Source organism: Vulpes vulpes, chromosome 14 (assembly GCF_048418805.1).
Source record: "Vulpes vulpes isolate BD-2025 chromosome 14, VulVul3, whole genome shotgun sequence".
NCBI lineage: Eukaryota > Metazoa > Chordata > Mammalia > Carnivora > Canidae > Vulpes > Vulpes vulpes.
The window spans coordinates 35,521,015-35,536,145 of record NC_132793.1 but is presented as its reverse complement, the minus strand read 5'-3'; the positions used below and the strand labels follow the sequence as shown (position 1 = coordinate 35,536,145).

Below are 15,131 nucleotides of genomic sequence, written 5' to 3'. Positions count from 1 at the left end.
GGTTTATTTATTTATTTTTACAAAGGAGGCTTTATTTTTTTAAAAGATGTATTCATTTATTTTAGACTGGGGGTGGGGGAGGGGAGGAGCAGAGAGAGAGAGAGAGAGAGAGAGAGAATCTGAGGCAGACTCCCAGCTGAATGTGGAATGGGAGGAAGGAATAGACCTGGGGCTTGACCTGAGGCTTGATCTCATGACCCTGAGATCAGAACCTTAGCTGAAATCAAGAGTCAGATGCTTAGCTAACTAAACCACATATAGGCTGAGGAAAAATATTTGAGAGCCATAATCCTAGGCTCCAGGGACAATATGTAGAGTAAGGATAGGGGAGGATCAACAGGATGATCATTTGGGATAAATATTCTTATCTCCCACTTTCCATAGATGAGACCACTAGGGAGGGCCCCTTTATTCTCAAACTTTAGCTTTTCATCTATTCCATTTGAGATCCCAGAGTTCTGCACCATGGATGATGGAAAAGACTTCCTTGTACTTGAAATCAAGACTACTATAGCCTCCTTCAATATCCAAAATTCTTTTATTATTTTTATTATTTTTTAAAAGATTTATTTATTTGAGAGAGAGAGAGAGAGAGAGTGGGGGAAAGGGCAGAGAGAGAAAGATGGAGAAAATCTAAAGCAGACTCCTGTTGAGCATGAAGCCCAATGCACAGGGCTCCATCTCACACACCTGATATCATGACCTAAGCTGAAATCAAGAGTTGGATGCTTAGCTGACTGAATCACCCAGGCAACCCAATTCTTTTATTTTATTGACAAAACATGGTGTGCTAGATAGTTCTGGGGTTGGGAGCCAGAAAACCTGGGCTGATCTTGCTTAATATCTGCTACAACTAAAGCGTGATCTTGAACAACACATGGATTTTTCTTTAAATTCATTTCTTCATCTGTAGAATTATGGAATTAGCCTCCATGAAGTTTCTGGGAAGATGTACCAGGAGCATTTGAAGGATTAAATAATGAAATCCAGAGTAGATATTTATTAAATATCTCATCAGGTATCTAATTTCTATTTCATTCCAATAATAATTTTGTTGTGGACCCATTCTGGTTCCTCTATATATTCTTCAAAGAATTTAGAAGCCTAAACAATACACAGAGCTCTCTAGCATGGTCATGACTAATGCAGCAGAGTACATAAGAAGTAGAAGAAAATATAGACTCTATGCCTCTGTCACAGGCTGCTGGTTGTTGTCAAGCTGCTAGTGATTTATTTAACATTCTGGTTACAAAGAAGCAGGGCTAAACCATTTGCATTGATACTTAAGATTTTCTCTAAAAAGTAATTAACCCAAATTAAGACAATATTAGCCAAGGGTCCTGAAAACAAAACACAATAAAATCACCCATCTACTGATTTAGTGGTAAGATTTCTTAAAGATAGCTAAGAAAATTTTGATATTTATGTTGTGTGCTCTCCCAACCAAGATCTTAGTATGTTTTGCAAACATGACTCAAAGCCAATGGTACTTCCCTGTCTTTGTCTCTCAAAAAATGGAGCCAGAGAAATGAAGAAACATGGTGGTATTGAAAATGTAGTCTTTTAAGTTCATGTGTGTAACTATAGTATATTATTATTTAGTTTATCTGCATTCCTTCCTCCCCTGGCCCCTAAACTCCAAGGGAAGTATAAAGTGTGTACTTCCTGTCCAACTCATGCTGGCCTTGATCATGTGCTTTGTTTAGGCCAATGGAATATGTGTGGAAGTGACAGTGTTACTGCAGCTTGATATCTTTCTGACATCTGACACTTTCATCTTCTCCCTCTTTGAAATGGTGTCTTACCTGAAGGAGATAATGCATGTTTCTACTAGTCTTCTGGGAAAATTATTCTATCACAAGAAGGGTTTTTCCCTGGTAGCTATTCCCTTTTCAGCTTGAATCCCAAAATGAGGCTCATGGAGTAAAACTGCCCCAGTGGACCTATAGACTCAGAGTGGCCCCAGCCAACTGGTAGACCCTAATGCCTAAGAATGAATGATTGCTGTTTGAAATCTCTGAATTCCACATTGGTGTGGAATGCAATATGATTGTTGTCAATAGTTTACTCAGACAGTATCATTTGGCATAACAACCTTTCTTGTAGATTTAACCCCCTGTGAGATCTCTGGTCTCTGTAACTACTCTATTCAGGGCCTAATTGAGTTAAAGCAGAAATCAAGACAGAGCTGTACTTAGCAAAAAATTGGTTTATAAAAAAAAATTGGTTTTAAATCTCAGGAATCAATTTTGCCTCTCTAACAGTTGACTATTTTTAAAGTCTAAACTCAACCAAAGGTAATTTTTCCTTTTAGGGCTATTTGGCAATGTCTGGATGCATTTTGACTGTCATGACTCAGAATGGGAGTGTCACTGGCATCTAATGAGTAGAGGCCAGGGATGCTGTTTAACATCTGACACAGCTCCTCAAAACAAAGAATTATCTAGGCCCAAATGTCAACTGGGTCATGGTTGAGAAAAGCTGGCCCAACTATATATTTCTTTCTCTTGGGGAATATCAAATTTATCTTTGGGCAGTAAAGCATTAAAACTGATATCATTCATTAGGAACAAATAGGAAAGATGGACCAAGTCTATGGTATCATTCCAGATAGCCTCCTGAGAAAAGACCAGAATTCTTTAATTGTTTATTAACCCATTGAAAAACATAGAACAAAAGTAATTATCTGCTCCCTTTTTGAGATTTAAAATTCTTTAATTGGATTAAAAAAGGCTTTCCTTTTTCACTGGCATTTTAGGATATTTCTGTATCATTCAAACATTAGAGGCCTCATTACTTAGTTATTCATTTAGTCTCTTATCCATTCAAATTATTTATGGAGCATCTACCTTATGCCAGGCAATCTTAAAATTTCTCATTCCAAGATGTCAGGTTTAATTCTGTTTGTTTTGTTTTGATTGGAACTGAGTGTATAAGAGTGTGTAGAAGTTCACATTTATTTTAAAGCACTCCAAGAGTGAACATAATCTTTCTGTTCACCCTGCACCTTTGAACACCTCTTCCTATATTATGAACTTCAAAAAGAAGTGGAGCTTACTTCTTGCTAGAAATACATAAGATGTATTTTCTTATCCTCCCATAGGAACAACCCGATACAACTGCATAGGACTTTGTATTAGACTCCAGTAGGTCCCAGTAATGGTCAGAGGTAGGTGCAAAAGTTTAGTGGTAGCAATATATGCACACTTCACTTTATAGACATATTTCTCAGTGTATTTTATGTATCATATTTTATAAGCAAATATTTCATGTGCTTTGTTAGTAAGAGGCATCCATTGGAATCTGATACTACTGTGTGAATAAAGATGATTTTTAAGCTGAAGAACAATGGTCACCCCAAGAGAGAACTTATTAGGTTGAGCTTAAAACAGCTGAGCACAAGGCTTTTATCCACCTGAAACAGAAGGAATTTTCTGGCAGATCCACAGGCCCAGTTGGGCCCTTGAAAATATCTAACCTAGCAAAAATGTTCTCACTTCCCACTGCAGGCTCCAGGAGAAGGCATGGCCAAGGCAGGCTGTGGTTATGAAGGTTCCTCCTCCAGCCATCTCTTAGCTCTGTATTTTGAAGCCATAGTGAGCTACCTCCCTGTGAGCTAGGGTATAGATAGCCGAGGACTCAAGCAGGAAGATTCAGAGCTTGACCCAAAGAGCTTAGGGTGCAGACAGACAACACACAAATGTAGTACTTTTCTGGCATCAGTGAACTGAAATGTCCTTTTTTTTTCTTTTCCTAATTTGATTTTGCTACTTTGGATTCAACCCCAGTATCTCCTTCTGATAACGCTCTTTTCCGTATCCAGTCACAGAAAGAGTAGAAGGCAGCTAGCAGGGAAACAATGGTCTGACACTTAAAATCAATGCCAGATGTCATCCTTTATGTTTTCTCAGCTAATCCTTACGAAGACCATGTGGGAAGGCTTAGTTTCTATTTTTCAGGTAAGAAAATTGAAGTGCCCAGAGAGTAACTAACTTGAATTTTAATTGAAGTGTGTCTGATTTTCAGATCTGTATTCTTTTTCATTAACTACAAAAGCTAATGTTGACTCTCTTTTATGACCTGTTAATATTCAAATCAATATGATTTTTGTCATGGAAAAATCCAAGCCCTACCCAGAGGGAGGAAACAGGGAACATAATAAATTCAGCCCCTTCAAATCAAATGGAGAGGCAAGGAATCTGCTCTGAGTTTGCAAATTTCATTTTGAGGACCCCAGGTATGCGACCAGTGTCAGAGTCGATATATCCACCCATGGACAGATTAGGACCAGGTGTCTGCCAGGCTGTTCCCTGTCCCCCTCTGACTCACCTGCTCCGCTCACCAAATCATTATACAGGCAGAAGGTCAGTGAGGTAAAAGTGGCCTTGTGCCATCTCACTTTTGCTCTCTGCCCTTTCATTGGACTTTTTGACACTATGTTGGAGGGAACGAGTGGACATCGGCTTACAGGCACTGGTCATCTGAAGTAATAAAACAAGAGGTAACAGGCCAGAGGCAGCCATTGAATTTTTAAGGGTTTCTTCAAAGAATCAAATGGAGTATAGGAGTTACATGTGTGGACTCTGGAACCATATTATTCAAATCCTTGAGCACTTGCTGAAAATTTACTTACTGTGTCACCTTGGGGATTTTGCTTCACCTCTTCAATGCCTCAGTTTCTTCATCTGTAAAACAGATTCATGTATTCATTCCACACATATGCTCTGCCATGTGCCACAACCTTGATTTCAAATGCTGGGGATGGAGCACTACACAAAAGCAACCAAGTCCTTCTGTTCTCATAGAGGAGACAGAAGATAAATGGATCTACTTGTAACATAATTTTAGATACTGTTAAGTGCCATAGAGTCAAATAAAGCAGAGAAAGGGATTGAGAATTGAGGGAAGGGATGGCAATATTACAAAGAGCAGAGACGAAAGGTTCTTGGAAGAGATAAAACACAGAGAAGACCAGAATATTGTGAAGGGAGGGAGCCAAACAATAACTTAGGCAAGCATATTCCAAGCAGAGGGAGCAGTAATGTAAAACAAAACATAACCACTGTATTCACCTTATGAGAGTGCTGTGGGAGTTATATGGGATAGTCCATAGAAAATGAGACCGTAGAAACTACTCTGTGAGAGTTGGTTCTGCATACATCTTAGAACCAGAGTTGAAAGAGTGATAAAGTTCTATTCCAATTTTTCCCTTATAATACAAGTGTCTTCTAAAATAGTCATGGAACTTCAGCTTAAGTACCTGTCATGATGAGGAACTCCTACCTTAAGAATCAGGGTCTTGCCTCCAGCATTGGGTGGCTTTTCTTTGTGAGGAAATACCTCCTTCTACTGAATTTACACCCTATCCAGGGAACCACAACAATGTCTTTGCTACTTCTTTCACATGGCAACATCTCCAGAGTTCGAAAAGAGGTTTCATCTGAGCTCCATCTGTACCTTCAGCCATTTGTTACCTATATGGCTTCCAGATTTCTCATACTTTCATTTGATCATTTCAAAAACACAGTACAATAGGCTCAGTCTCTGAAAGAGGCAAAATGATGAGATTAGTGTCTGAAGCTCAAACTTCCCCACTAAAAAGATCTTTCCTAAAAGCACAGTTCCTAGATAAAAAGGAGTATGTCTACCCTTCTTGGTGTGTGGCTGCCCTTCCTGCCATCTTGCTTAGGCATAAATACAGCTTGCACCAATTTGAAATCACATCCATGGTAATGGTTAAGAGAAGTAGTTGACCAATCAGTGCTTCCTGTATCCTGGAGACTGGAGTGGGGAAGAGAGAATAGGGTGGCTGTGAGAGGTGATAGGTTCAGGACATACGTTATTGCCATGTTATTAATTAAGCATTAGATCAATGGCAGTAGAATAGAGCTGATGAGTCAAAGATCTTAGGTTCCATTTCCTGTGATCCAGACAGCTGGGTCCTGTTACCCAGCGTCTGTTCAGCTCCTTATCCTGCCAGGTGCCTCATAAAACAAGCCATGGCTGCAAAGCTTAGAGGGTATGGAGGACTCAGCACTCAGTACTAACCCATCTCTGCTTCTAGAAAAGAATCTCAAGGAGGAATCTGCCTGTTGGTAGATGAGTCCGGCTGCCTTATCTTTAGAACTTACCTGCTTTAGAGCAGATTCTCCTTGGCACGACTTCTCAAAAGATGGGCAAGTTTTACCACTATGCAATGTAGGCCTGAATTTCAAATAATACATTTAATGGCATTGTGAAGTTCCACATCATTTTTTTCTGATATAATTAATGAACAAACAGATGTTTGGGCAGTAGGTAGAAACAGGAGATAACATTAAAGGCAGTCATGTTTTGATTTGTTTTTCAATTAATTTATTTATTTGAGAGAGAGAGAGAGTGAGATTGACTGAGAGACAGAGAGCATGGAGCCTGATGTAGGGCTCTCAGGACTCTGAGATCATGACCTAAGCTAGAAATCAGGAGTCCAACACTTAAATGTGCCATCCTGGCGTCCCAACGCAGTCATGTTTTCATCTGTTTGTTTCAGTTTTTATATTTAGACCAAAAAAAATATCTTAATTCTTAAATTGGATGTAGGAAAGGCAAGTACAAGAAAATTGAGGAACCCACTTCAGCTGATCTGACATGGAGCATAGTCACAGTGCAGACAGCCTCTAATGGCAACTTCACGGTGATTTATCTGTTCTCCTGGACTGGCCTGATAAAGCAGCCACCCCACGGATGCTCATATGACGCCGCTCCAGGACCTAATTTGCTGAGAGTTGCCAATTGGCTGAGTAACTGCTGGAAAAATAATGAACCAGCTTCTCATTGGTCATCTGTTTGACTAACAGACAGGTTGAGCAAGGCCAGGAGTCTTGTGTGGGCTGGTCCAATCCAGGACACAAGGCCATCTGACCTTGAAGCAATCCAAACTAGGCAAGTTGCCATTTGGGGATCCTGACACTGGCAGCCACAAGAATTTGCCGACTCATCCTACTGACTGAAAGCTTTTGCTATTGTGGAAAAATGTGTCTGCAAAATTTTACTGCCTTTTGCAGTTTGCAGACATATATATTTTTTAATTCAATGGAAGTGGGAAATTACTATTCTCTGAGCTCTCTGTACCCAGCCAAAGTCATCAGTCTTTTTTTAAAAAAATATTTATTTACTTATTCATTTGAGAGAGAGAGTGAGAAAGAGAGAGCATGCAGAGGGAGAGGGAGAAGCATACTCTCTGCTGAACAGGGAGCCCAATGTGGGGCTAGATCACAGGACCTCAATATTATGACCTGAGCTGAAGGCAGACACTTAGCCAACCGAACCACCCAGGAGCCCTGAGTTTGTCATTCTTGAAGGCCAAACTGATGCAGGAGTATATTTTTGACCACTGAAGTATGTGATAATTTCTCTTCCCTAAACTCATATAGCTTCCATTGTCCACATCACTGGTGTCAGATTCCACTGTGCTTGGAATCCCCTGCAAAATTAGTTAAAATACATATTTTTATTCAGCAGGTCTGGGGTGTAGGGCATGGGTGGTGGGTGGGCTGAGACTCTGTATCTCACACAAGTTTTCAGTGAATCCACACTTCTGTATGAGGGATCCACTCCTTGGACAATAGAAATGGGCTGTTTGTGATCTTGCACATTTCTCCAGATGTGTCTGAATCATCATGAGGGCTTATACTCTGTTTTTACCCTCTTGAGTACCTTGCACAGTGCTACATGAGGAGGCAGTGCTAATACATATGTGTAGGATAAAGAAAGTCCTATGTGGTAGTAACTATATCTACTCTTCTTTAGCACAATGACTTATTCACAAGTGCTCAATAACTACTAATTGAATGAATGAGTGAACTGCCAGTATCTAGGAGGCTGGTGAGAGAATAATAGCAAGAAGACAAACTGTAAGCTATGGCTTAGATTTTGAGCTCTGGCTGCTTGAATCGAACAGGTAGGAAAAACATGGATGCAAATTTAGGAAACACAGTATCTGGAATTACTGACTTACACCCTGGTCATGTGACATCTAACACATACGCTGACAGACCATTTCTGTCATGAAGATTTTAAAAAACATTTCCACTGTCACGAGGTTTTTTTTGTTGTTGTTGTTTTTTAAGATTTTATTTCTTTATTCATGAGAGACACAGAGAGAGACAGAGAGAGGCAGAGACACAGGCAGAGGGAGAAGCAGGCTCCATGCAGGGAGCCCGACATGGGACTCGATCCCAGGTCTCCAGGATCACACCCCAGGCTGCAGGCATCACTAAACCACTGCACCACCAGGGCTGCCTTGTTATGAGAAGGTTTGAATGAATATTCTGATCTATTCTGTTTTGGGAACTGTGTAGAGGTCTACAGCAGTGAGGGGGAAAGAGCATTTACTATGGCAGAGCTCAGTGGGAAGGAAGGCCTAGGCAGCCTGAGAAACAGTTCATCCTCAATCAGTGATTTCTGACAGATTCTTTCCAGTGACCACCATCACCTTTTTCTCTCCTTCTGACCACCCACCAACACTTACAACCCAGAAACCAGTTTTTGATCTTGGCCTGGAAACTGATCCTCATTCTTGCATAACTTTATCTGCAAGGAGGTTGGATCAGTGTCCTTGCTGCACAACTGGACCCTGACTGAATAAACAGTCCACAGCTGTTCATAGAGAGGGGCAGCCATCTCCCAGCACAGGGGAAAGAAAGCCGCTGATGGCAGTAGGGTGAAAGTTATGAAATTGGCAGTGGGAAGAACCCAGGAGGCTGAAGGTCAAGGCAGTAGCTGGAGTCCTGCTTTTTAGATTTAGAGATATGTTTGGGGCCCCCCTCCAACTCCTGACAAGCTTCTTTATTTGCTCTAAGTAGCTCTCTCCACCTCATGGTAATTCCCTCCCTTTGCCTTTTCTGGAGCCTCTGCCATTAGAGCCATCCTTGGGTTAGGAAACAAATCAGACAGTGGCTTTGGAAGGCCACTGTTAACTGTACCTTTGACATCTGGCATCTATAGGGGTGGTGAAGGGGAGGCTGTAGGTTTTCTTGGAGTCTTCCTATGTCAGTACCCAGATAGACAGAGCCCCGGGTATTTTTCCCAACCCGCTCCAGCTGGATTTGAGGGAAGGCCATAGAGTCTAGGTAAGTTTCACTGATCTGAACCGTAAGCCTTCCTGAGCCAGAACCATCCTGGCTGTTGGATTGTCACAGGGCTCAGGGTCAAGAGGGAACATCCAGATGTCTCCAGGCCAGGTGGAGCAAGTCTGCAGCCTGGAGCTGCTTCCTGGAGAGGCAGAACGAGAAGAAACCCCCTGGTCCTTAGATTCTGCAGGTGTATACAGGCATGCCCTGAGCTGCACCTGTGTCAGATTATTGCACCCAGCTTTCCAGCCAGCTCTGCAGTCTGGCTTGTTTGTTTACTGCAGAGCCGTGTCCCCTCTGGTGCAGGTGGTGTTGATGCTCTGCAGGGCCCAGCAAGGTATACTGGGCAGCTTCCAGTCTCCTTACATAGCTGAGAGCACTGCAGTGAGGGCCCGGGCCAGCTCTGGGCTGCCTGCCAACAGCCTCTTGCAGACTGCGTCACAAGCACAGACTTCTTGCTTACAGGCAAGGGAGGAGTAAGATAACAACGCTAGGAACTTGCAGTGTGTATCTGGTGCTGCTTTGAATGCTTTCCATGTCTCTCTGCTGTTTCATGCATTTCCTCATTCCCTCTCCTTCCCTTCCCATCCTTGCCTCTCACTCCCTCCACTCCCCACTCCCCATTCCACCACATCTGTGTCCTGATGACTTTTTAGGCCAAACTCCAGAGAAAGTGACCCAGACCATAGTGCCTCCCATTGGGACAGTGCTTTCTAGGGAGAAACAGGCTGGTTGACCTGAGGCCATGCTAGACATGCCAGTGGGTATCAGTGTGAAATAATGGAAAATGAGCAGTTTCCATTTAGAGAACTTCCTCTGGCATGGAACCAGCAGGGTGCCCTTAGTACATCAAGTTCACCCTTCTGTGTCTTGATTTCCCCATCTGTAAAATGAGAACAATTACCCCTTCCTTCTCTGATTATAGGGTCTTGTGAGTATCAAAAGGGATACTAGAAGGCTTCATAAACTTTAATGTACATGGGAATTACCCCGGGATCTTGTTAAAATATAGATCCTGATTCTATAGGTCGGGGGTGGGGAGAGTCTGCATGTCTAACAAAGTCCAAGGTTACTGGATGCTGCTGGGCTGGGGATCACTCTGAGTAGGAGGGACTAGCAAAGAAGAGGACAATGTAAACATTACAAAACACCAGGAAACTGTAACATTTTAATTATTTTATGTATTTACCCCCCTAAAAAACCATTTGCCTCTTAAAAGGACACTTCACATTTTTAATTCAAATGAATGTCATTATTTTAGGCATCTCAGATGGCTACCAGAGAGAAAATGTAAAGTTAAGAGGGACTGATTATCATTTCTGTTGTTACTGGCGCTGTCTCTTCCTTTCCTTTCCTTTTTACTTCTCTTTCCTTCCTCCCCAAAGAAGATTGAATCTGGATTTGAATGCAGATTTCTTATCTAAGCCTGTGGTCAACAGGTAACTAAGGGTGTTGTGTCTTTACCTAGGCCAGATAGTGGACAAAAGAGAGGTTGATTGAAAGCCATTGTTCTCTAAAGAAAGAGAATGTGTGTGCACCAAAAGGCATGTACAAAACTGTTCATAGCAGCACTATTCATAAAGACAAAGCTGGAAAGAGCCCAAATGTCTAATAGCTTTGGAATAAATAAATCATGGTTTATTCATACAATGGAATACTACAGAATGATTAAAAGAACCCCAAAATACTATATCATGTACCTTCATATATGGATCTTACAAATGAAATGGTGAACAGAAAAAGCCAGACCTTATGCCATATGATTCAATTTGAATGAAGTTCAAAACCAGGCAAAACTAAGTAACAGGGTTACTTCTGTATGAAGAGACAGTGTTAACTGAGAATGGACAGAGAGAGCCTTCTGGGTGCTGGAAAGATCCTTCCTACTAGTCTGGGTGTTTATACCACCAATTCACTGCTATTAACTTTTAAGATTTGTACTAATTACTGTATGCTTGTTACATCCAATAAATACACTTCAAAGCTACAAAAAGAGGGGGTCCCTGGGTGGCTCAGTGGTTTAGTGCCTGCCTTTGGCCCAGGGCATGATCCCCGGATTGAGTCCTGCATCAGGCTCCCTGCATGGAGCCTGCTTCTGTCTCTGCCTCTCTCTCTGTCTCTCATGAATAAATAAATTTTTTTTTTTAAAAGCTACAAAAAGAGAAAGCCTGTTTCTAATTTTACCCCGATTTTCACATTTCTGGGCTCTGTTCTATTCTTCCACCTCACATTTTTCATAAAATGGAAGCCCCTGTTGGCCATATCAGTCAACTTCTCTGCTTTACTCCCTGCTGGCTTCCCAGGTACTTTTGCTAGACCTTGGAACAAAAATAGAACGTGCTTTCTCATCACTTCCCTTGTGACTGCACGGGAGGCCTCAGGCTGTGGAGTTTGCTGTTCACAGGTTCCCCTCTGAGCTCAACACCTGCTTCTACCTCCAGTGCTCTCCTCTGGCCACAAGAACCCCTACTCTCTTCATGGCTGTCAGCTGCAAACTCGTCTCCCTAGACCAGAATCAGGCATGCAGGACTCTTTGTAGTTTATGGTTTGTTTAATGCTTCTGTCCCATATTTAGGTTTCTCCAAGGGGGTCTGAAAGCTGTAGGGTATCTATTAACTGTTGTCACAGTGCTGCCTAACAAACCACCTCAGAACTCAGTGTCTTCAAGCTACAACCATAATTAGGTCTTAAGGTTATGAGTCAGCTGAGTGGTCTTCCTGCTCAGGGCCAGGCTCTGCTGATCTCAACTGGGGTTGCTTGTGAGTTGGTGGTCAGTTGGAGGATAACTGCTTGAGGATGGCCTTGCCCACATGTCTGATGGTCAGCTGGCTGGTGTCTGGGGAAATGGCATGACTGGGTCACATGTCTCCCATCCTCCAGCAGGCTAGTCTGGGTATTCATTGCCACATGGTGGTAGCTGGGGGTTCTAAAAGAGAGAGGAGAGGTGTTTAAGGGCACTGGAGGTCAGGTTTGGAACTGGCAAACTGTTTGTTCTCCTTGACTCGATTGGTCAAAACCAGTCCAGCCTAGGTTCAAGAAGTGGGAAATACACTCTACCTCTAAATTGGAGGAACTGCAAAATCACATAGCAAAGAATGTGCACATGGAAAGGGGTAGAAAATGAGTTTTTTTTTTTTTTTTTCTGTGATCAATCTGCTCCATGTGGCTTGGGCATCAAGACAATGGTATTGAAAATCAAATCTTATCCCTTCTGCCAAGATCTGTGGGGTAACAGCTGCTATCCAGGCTCCCCAGGTGACACTCTTGACCCCTCACCCCACAAAAACAGTCAAATATGTTCTCCAGCACTCTTTTATGCATTATTCCTTTGGGGCTCAGCAGGCTGTTTTAATCTTGACTGGTCAAACAAATGTGCTGCAATGTGGGTGATCACATAAAAGGAACAATCTTAAATGTTTCTGCTCATGCAAAGCCGTTTTAGGTCAAGTTCCTTAGAAAAGCCTGAAATGGGGATTCTTATGAAGCGATTTGTTGAGGAAAGATTCTCAGGAAAAGGGGAGGGGCCTAGGCATGAACATGGTTACTCTTGGAGATTAGAATTGTTCCACCTTGAGACAAGGAAGCTGGGTATCTGTCAGCCATTGGCTGTGGCTGCCCCTGGGTGAGGAGGGCGGGGCACACCTCTCCATTGCTGTGGCTCCCATCAGCCTCAGGCATTTTTCTAGAGGATATAGCTATGAGCTCTCAGGGCAGGTGGGGAAGGGGAATGTAGCCCAGGAAAAGGTGTCTGGAGGAGACTCCAACAGTATCTACTACAGAGAGGCACTATTTAGAAAGTGAATTTTTAAAAAAGATTTTATTCATTCATTTATTCATTTAGAGTTCATGTGAGCATGGCAGAGGTAGAGAGAGAATCTCAAGTAGACTCTGCACTGAGCATAGAACCTGATACAGGGAGCTCCATCTCATGACTCAGATCATGATCTGAGCTGAAATCAAGAGTCAGATGCTTAACTAACTGAGCCATCCAGGCGCCCCTAGAAAGTGAATTTTGAACTCAAAGAGAGAAAATATAGAGGATGCTTACCATACCATGAAGCAATTCTTAGGCACCGGCTGGATGTTTAACATTCATTCGATTGACACTGTCTACTTGAGATAGTATCAGATCCCACAGGCTATGGGCTCAGTCCTACAAGATTGCCCTCTACTTCACAAGGCAGCCAATCGCAAGTACAGGTTGTTACCTGTACTTCTGAACAACTGGATACAGTTTGCAGGTCCAATGACTCCCTCCTTGTGTTTGAGTAATTTACTATCATGGTTCACAAAATTTAGAGAAACATTTTATTTACCAGGTTATGAGTTTATTATAAAAGGATATAACTCAAGAGCAGCTAGATGGAGGACATGCATAGGGCAAGGCATGTGGAAAGGTTGAGGAGTTTCCATATCTGAGTATGCCACTTTACTCCAAATATGCACATACTTACCAACCCAGAATCTCTCCCAAAACTGTCCTTTTGGGTTTTTATGGAGGCTTCATTACATAGGCATGATTATTAAATCACTGGCTATCAGCGACTAATTCAACCTCCAGTTCCTATCCCAGTCCCCAGAGGTTTGGTGGATGGGACTGAAAGTTCTAACCCTCTAATAATCTTGTTGGTTCTCTTGGCAAGCAACCCCCATCGTTAGGTGCAGTCCAAAAGTCATCTATTAACATAAAGACACTTTTATTGCTCTTATCACTTAAGGAAATTCCAAGGGTTTCAGGAGCTCTGTGCCAGAAACAGGGACAAAGACCAAGTATATATTTCTTATTATAAATCACAATATCACAAGGATTGACAATTGTCTAAATGTTTGATGAGTTGTAATGTCATGTAGAGAAACCCATTCTGTAGGCAGCTCTAGGATCCCTAATTGGGCCCTCTGTAAAAGCAGATTTGTGCTTAACATAAGGGGAGGACTTTGTGTGTGTGTGTGTGTGTTTTAAGATTTTATTTATTTATTCATGAGAGACACAGAGAGAGAGAGAGAGAGAGAGAGAGTCAGAGATATAGGCAGAGGGAGAAGCAGGCTCCATGCAGGGACCCCAACTTGGGACTTGATCCGGGACTCTAGGATGACGTCCTGGGCCAAAGGCAGACACTCAACCACTGAGCCACCCAGGCATTCCAAGGGGAGGACTTTGAACAATTAGAGTCATATGAACACAGAAAGGCCTGTCCTAAGAGTAGTGAGTTTCCCAAAAAGAGACTGGACAGAGTTTGGCAGGAAGGTAGTATAGGACATCAATTAAGTTCCTCAAAGAAAGAAAAAGATGCTGGTTCTTGACATTCTGATCAGAGATTTAAGAAGAAGGTATCCAATGGAGACATTGGTTCAGGTCAAGTACACTTCTGTTAATACAGGACTGTTTATTATGAGTGAATCCCCTGTTCATTAACCCTGTGGACCACATGCCAGCTGAGAAGTGGACTGGTGGGAACTTCTTGCAGTTAGAGTGAGCCCTGGTAGACATATAGTACGAGCTACAAAGAAGAAGAGAAAGGTGGATCCTAAAAGAAAGATTAAGAACCCAAGAGGAAAGGTCACTGGGTATATCCCTTTCAAAGTTCCATGGTCCAGTACTGGCTCTGAGTCTTATTGGAGATATACCCTCAGATACTGCTTGATAGAATTTTCTCATGCCTCTAGACCGGCTGCACAATAGACCCAGTTGTGGATATTTTTAAAATCCTACTGTCCAGCTGTTCCTTGGACCAATAAAATCAGAATTTCTTGAGGGTGGAGACATAAAATTTTTAAATTTCATTGTGTAATTAAGGTTGAAGACCACTGGCCTAGGGACAACAATTTACTGCAGAATCACCTGGAGGGCCTGTGAAAGCACATGTTCCTAGGTTCTACCCCTAGAATGTTAGATTCAACAGATCTGGGATGAACCTGAGACTGCATTTCTATCAAGCTTCCAGATGATGGTGCTGCTGCTGGTGGTGGGAACACCATACTTTAAATATATTTAGTTAGAGTTAGGCGTTTAGATTTAGCACC

General features: G+C 42.2%; 1 long non-coding RNA gene across 1 annotated transcript in view; it reads left to right on the top strand.

The window, feature by feature from the left end:
* LOC140595395 (uncharacterized) overlaps nt 1-15,131 on the top strand; it is a 130,550-nt gene that overhangs the window by 70,942 nt on the left and 44,477 nt on the right. The window lies entirely within an intron of this gene.